The sequence below is a fragment of the Neoarius graeffei genome, chromosome 8 (genome assembly GCF_027579695.1).
Source record: "Neoarius graeffei isolate fNeoGra1 chromosome 8, fNeoGra1.pri, whole genome shotgun sequence".
NCBI lineage: Eukaryota > Metazoa > Chordata > Actinopteri > Siluriformes > Ariidae > Neoarius > Neoarius graeffei.
The window spans coordinates 60,189,102-60,195,371 of record NC_083576.1 but is presented as its reverse complement, the minus strand read 5'-3'; the positions used below and the strand labels follow the sequence as shown (position 1 = coordinate 60,195,371).

The following is a 6,270-nucleotide window of genomic DNA, read 5'->3' as shown; positions in this document are numbered from 1 at the left end:
CAGAAGCAGCTGATTTCAGTTGGAAAAAAAATCACTGTTTAAATACAAACAAAAACATAAGTGTGGGAGTGGATTCAGGCAGGATTGGTCAAAATTTCTAATGGTCTTCTTTGGCCTAATGGTTAGAGAAGCAGCTTTGGAACCAAAAAGTTGCTGGTTTGATTCCCTGGACCAGCAGGAATGGCTGAAATGCCCTTGGGCAAGGCACCTAACCATGGATACATGTTTCAAGATTGTATATCAAAATCACTAATGGGTTTTCATACTTGGTCCAAAACAGGGATTGGGACCTGACAAAAAAGTCTCTGGAATAGGTAGTCGGGTATGAAGCTTGCTAAAAATGGAAATTACATGTTTGTAGGGAAACAGAAGCAGCTACAGTGGTGCTTGAAAGTTTAAGAACCCTTTAGAATTTTTTATATTTCTGCATAAATTTGACCTAAAACGTCGTCAGATTTTCACGCAAGTCCTAAAAGTAGATAAAGAGAACCCAGTTAAACAAATGAAACAAAAATATTATACTTAATCATTTACTTATTGAGGAAAATTATCCAATATTACATATCTGTGAGTGGCAAAAGTATGTGAACCTCTAGGATTAGCAGTTAATTTGAAGGTCATTTCAAGGCCATTGTTACCCTCCCCAGGAGTGGTCGACCAACAAAGATCACTCCAAGAGCAAGGCGTGTAATAGTCGGCGAGGTCACAAAGGACCCCAGGGTAATTTCTAAGCAACTGAAGGCCTCTCTCACATTGGCTAATGTTGATGTTCATGAGTCCACCATCAGGAGAACACTGAACAACAATGGTGTGCATGGCAGGGTTGCAAGGAGAAAGCCACTGCTCTCCAAAAAGAACATTGCTGCTCATCTGCAGTTTGCTGAAGATCACGTGGACAAGCCAGAAGGCTACTGGAAAAATGTTTTGTGGATGGATGAAACCAAAAAAGAACTTTTTGGTTTAAATGATAAGCGTTATGTTTGGAGAAAGGACAACACTGCATTCCAGCATAAGAACCTTATCCCATCTGTGAAACATGGTGGTGGTAGTATCATGGTTTGGGCCTGTTTTGCTGCACTTGGGCCAGGATGGCTTTCCATTATTGATGGAACAATGAATTCTGAATTATACCAGCGAATTTTAAAGGAAAATATCAGGACATCTGTCCACAAATTGAATCTTAAGAGAAGGTGGGTCATGCAGCAAGACAACAACCCTAAGCACACAAGTCGTTCTACCAAAGAATGGTTAAAGAAGAATAAAGTTAATGTTTTGGAATGGCCAAGTCAAAGTCCTGACCTTAATCCAGTCAAAATGTTGTGGAAGGACCTGAAGTGAGCAGTTCATGTGAGGAAACCCACCAACATCCCAGAGTTGAAGCTGTTCTGTACGGAGGAATGGGCTAAAAGTCCTCCAAGCCGGTGTGCAGGACTGATCAACAGTTACCGGGAATGTTTAGTTGCAGTTATTGCTGCACAAGGGGGTCACACCAGATACTGAAAGCAAAGGTTCACATACTTTTGCCACTCACAGATATGTAATATTGGATCATTTTCCTCAATAAATAAATGACCAAAGAAGGTCCGGGTTCGAGCCCCGTGGCCGGTGAGGGCCTTTCTGTGCGGAGTTTGCATGTTCTCCCCATATCTGCGTGGGTTTCCTCCGGGTGCTCCGGTTTCCCCCACAGTCCAAAGACATGCAGGTTAGGTTAACTGGTGACTCTAAATTGGCCGTAGGTGTGAATGTGAGTGTGAATGGTTGTCTGTGTCTATGTGTCAGCCCTGTGATGACCTGGCGACTTGTCCAGGGTGTACCCCGCCTTTCGCCCGTAGTCAGCTGGGATAGGCTCCAGCTTGCCTGCGACCCTGTAGAACAGGATAAAGAGGCTAGAGATAATGAGATGAGATGAAATTTGTTTAACTGGGTTCTCTTTATCTACTTTTAGCACTTGTGTGAAAATCTGATGATGTTTTCGGTCATATTTATGCAGAAATATAGACAATTCTAAAGTGTTCACAAGTTTCAAGCACCACTGTAAGTTCAGTTGGAAAAAAAATGTTTAAGTGTGGGAGTGGATCCAGGCAGAATTGGTCAGAATTTCTAATGGTTTTCTTTGGCTTAATGGTTAGAGAAGCAGCTTTGGGACCAAAAGGTTGTCGGTTCGATTCCCTGGACCAGCAGGAATGGCTGAAATGCCCTCGAGCAAGGATACAAACTTGGTCCACACAGGGCTTGGGATCCCAAGGGGCTGCTCTGGATATGACCGGAAATAGAACGTCATACAGGAGAAAAAGGAATTTGACGCGTAGGACTTTTATTTTGGAGTGTACGGTTTGTCGGCTACACCAACAATAAATGGAGAGTTAGAGCTTCGAACCACAAAACAACCAGTTTAACCCCTGTAAACGAAGGGTTAGTGAGAGAAACAGACTGAAACGGTGTGAAAAACTGACTGCTGTCTTTCTGCTGCAGCTTTAGGATACAGATGGTTATCCGGTCACACCGGTATGTTTCCGTTGCTCTGTTTACAGGGTGGAAAATGAAAAGGTTTTCTATTTAATCACTTGTGTGTGCTTTAACTCTGTTTATTGTGAACTTCCACAGTCTTGTAGTTTCCCACCACAGTGCTGTTAATCACTAAACCAACAGTTTGCTAGCAGAGTTCCAGAGCAGCCTGGGAGCTCCTTGTTCCCTTCCAGCTGTGTTTTGGTCTGAAGAACTGGGCAGGAAAAGCCATCAGTTAAGACTGACAGCTTGGGCTGGTCTGAGAGTTAGCTATAAGCAAACCTGTAATAACTATCAGTTTAGCTTAGCTTAGCTGGTTAGCACCTGACTTTTGCTGACTTGCAAATAGAGCGGCGGCCACAATTATCGACACTTTAACAATCTTTTAGCCTTTGCAAAAGTGCAAAAGACTTCTAGGACGTAAATTGTGCATGAATAATCACTCAGACTTCCACTGTTAAAAAAAAAAAAAGTTGATTCCTGATTACCTAACTTGTCAGATCACGTGACACCTTTACACAATTATCGACATCCAGATTCTTTTTTTTTTTTTTTTCACGGTCCGAGTTCCATCAAATCCTGCGCTCTGATTGGCTGGCGAGCGGGTCCGTATCCACCGTTACAGACCTCTGGGGACTCGTTCATTCACAACAACAACAAATATAAAAGCAATTTTTTTTGTCAACATTTATTTTCGCATTTCTCAGGAGAATAGCATTAATTTTACAGCATGGATAGCGATAACGACAGTGTTCACAGCGAAAGCGAGTTTTACTACCCTGAGGAAGAAGAAATAAAAGAAAACATTTCAGGAGAAAGCTAAAAACCTCTAACTGCTGCTAACGCTGAGCAAAAACATGGCTGAATCCTGAATGACTCAATTTTGTATAAATAGGGGATTACATATGGCCCTTTTCCACTACCCTTTTTCAGCTCACTTCAGCCCGACACGGCTCGCGTTTCGACTACCAAAGACCAGCACAACTCGGCTCGCTTCAGCCCCGCTTAGCCCCTAAAACTCGCACGGTTTTGGAGTGGGGCTGAAGCGAGCCGAGTGAGGCTGGGGGCGTGAACAGACACTCCCCTGTGCACTGATTGGTGAGGAGGAGTGTCCTCACACGCCCCGCGAGCACGCTGGGATCTGTAAACACCGTAAACCCGGAAGAAGGAGAATTTCTGAAGCCTTATGCGCCTCGCCTCATCTATACGCTCTTGCCAGTATCTGTTGGCGTTGTCGGTGACAACAAGCCACAGCACCAAGACCAGCAACACTAACGACTCCATGTTTATTGTTTACTATTCGGGTCGTGAGACGACCGCTTAAAAGCTCACTGATGTCACTGTTTGCGCTGCTTAACGACATCACGTGACGTCCACCCACTTTCGCTAACTCCACCCAATGTGTCCACCCACTTCCAGCCAGCACGGTTCAGCGCGGTTGTAGTCGAAATGCAACTCCAACAGCCCCACTCAGCTCGACTCAGCCCAACTCAGCACGGAACGGCTCAGCCCGACTCAGCCGCGTTTGTAGTGGAAAAGCGGCATAACTGTTGCTAACGCCGAGCAAAAACATGGCTGAATCCTGAATGACTCCTATGAATAGCATTAATTTTACAGCATGGATAGCGATAACGACAGTGTTCACAGCGAAAGCGAGTTTTACTACCCTGAGGAAGAAGAAATAAAAGAAAACATTTCAGGAGAAAGCTAAAAACCTCTAACTGCTGCTAACGCCGAGCAAAAACGGCTGAATCCTGAATGACTCAATTTTGTATAAATAGGGGACTACATAGGCGGCAAAATGTAGTTGTTTTCCTGTCATGGAAGTGCACTTGGTTACCGAGGAGGAAGCAATTTGCATTACAGCCGTGAATGAGGATTCAAAATGGCGGCTCGGCTCGGTTTTCCCTTTCGGGCGCTCTCGTTTTCTGTTAGAATTTGGTAAAGAAAAAATAAATATATTATTTACCAGCTTAAGGTCGGTCCGTATGGTGAAATACCGTGACCTCGGCCTTGAATACTGACCTTGGCCCAGAGGACCTCGGTCAGTACTTTCAAGACTTCGGTCACCGTATTTCACGATATGGACCTTTCAGCTGGTAAATTTTATATATAGTGTGTGTGTATGTATATATGTGGTATTAAGTTAACAAAACAGTTTTTATTTACAATTTGTTTTACATGGACTTTATATTTAGTCCAAAATATCTTTTATATAAATGTATAGATGTCAGTGTTTACATAAATGAAGAATTAATTCTGTTTGTAAACAAATGAACTGATCATGTTTAAGCTGTGTCAAAAATTTGTTGTTCCACTTTCTAAGTATTTAAGTAGATCACATTTTATTAATCATTCATTGTTTGTATTACTTTCTAGTTTACCAATAAATGTCAGCAGGCAATTGATATTATAACCACATGAACATCCAGGTCAAAGGTCACGTCATTCCTAGAACCAGAATATAAAATGTCTGCTGATATTATATGTGGTAGATATTAACAAACTGCAAAAAAAAAAAAAAATGAATGGAATAGAAAAATCTGAATATTTCAAGCATGTCATTTTTTTATATGCTAGGAATTTAATTCTGCTGTAATTCTATTTATTGCAACAGGATTCCAAATAATCTATAAACATTCAATTCTGTTATGAATCAGAAAAAATAACTCAATCACAGCACTTTTTTTTTAAAGTACTTCATCTACTTCAATGATGTTAGACAAAGATCAATACATAACAGTTGTAAATGTCCCTTACAGTGGTGCTTAAAAGTTTGTGAACTCTTTAGAATTTGTTTCTGCATAAATTTGACCTAAAACATCATCAGATTTTCACACAAGTCCTAAAAGTAGATAAAGAGAACCCAGTTAAACAAATGAGACAAAAATATTATACTTGGTCATTTATTTATTGAGGAAAATGATCCAATATTACATATGTGAGTGGCAAAAGTATGTGAACCTTTGCTTTCAGTATCTGGTGTGACCCCCTTGTGCAGCAATAACTGCAACTAAACGTTTCCGGTAACTGTTGATCAGTCCTGCACACCGGCTTGGAGGAATTTTAGCCCATTCCTCCGTACAGAACAGCTTCAACTCTGGGATGTTGGTGGGTTTCCTCACATGAACTGCTCGCTTCAGGTCCTTCCACAACATTTTAATGGGATTAAGGTCAGGACTTTGACTTGGCCATTCCAAAACATTAACTTTATTCTTCTTTAACCATTCTTTGGTAGAATGACTTGTGTGCTTAGGGTCGTTGTCTTGCTGCATGACCCACCTTCTCTTGAGATTCAGTTCATGGACAGATGTCCTGACATTTTCCTTTAGAATTCTCTGGCATAATTCATTGTTCCATCAATGATGGCAAGCCATCCTGGCCCAGATGCAGCAAAACAGGCCCAAACCATGATACTACCACCACCATGTTTCACAGATGGGATAAGGTTCTTCTGCTGGAATGCACTGTTTTCCTTTCTCCAAACATAACACTTCTCATTTAAACCAGAAAGTTCTATTTTGGTCTCATCCATCCACAAAACATTTTTCCAATAGCCTTAAGGCTTGTCCACGTGATCTTTAGCAAACTGCAGATGAGCAGCAATGTTCTTTTAGATTAGATTCAACTTTGTCATTGCACATGTCACAGGTACAAGGCAATGAAATGCAGAGCGATGATGAAATGGAACGAAATGGAGAGCAGTGGCTTTCTCCTTGCAATCCTGCCATGCACACCATTGTTGTTCAGTGTTCTCCTGATGGT

The 6,270-nt window shown here is 41.7% G+C and overlaps 1 protein-coding gene across 1 annotated transcript in view; it reads left to right on the top strand.

Moving 5' to 3' along the window:
* Positions 1-2,333: 2,333 nt before the first annotated feature.
* Positions 2,334-6,270, top strand: part of dnajc4 (DnaJ (Hsp40) homolog, subfamily C, member 4) — a 54,069-nt gene continuing 50,132 nt past the window's right edge. The window contains exon 1 of the mRNA XM_060927943.1: positions 2,334-2,505. The gene's annotated coding sequence lies outside the window, so the exon portion shown is untranslated. The remainder of the gene's footprint in view (positions 2,506-6,270) is intronic.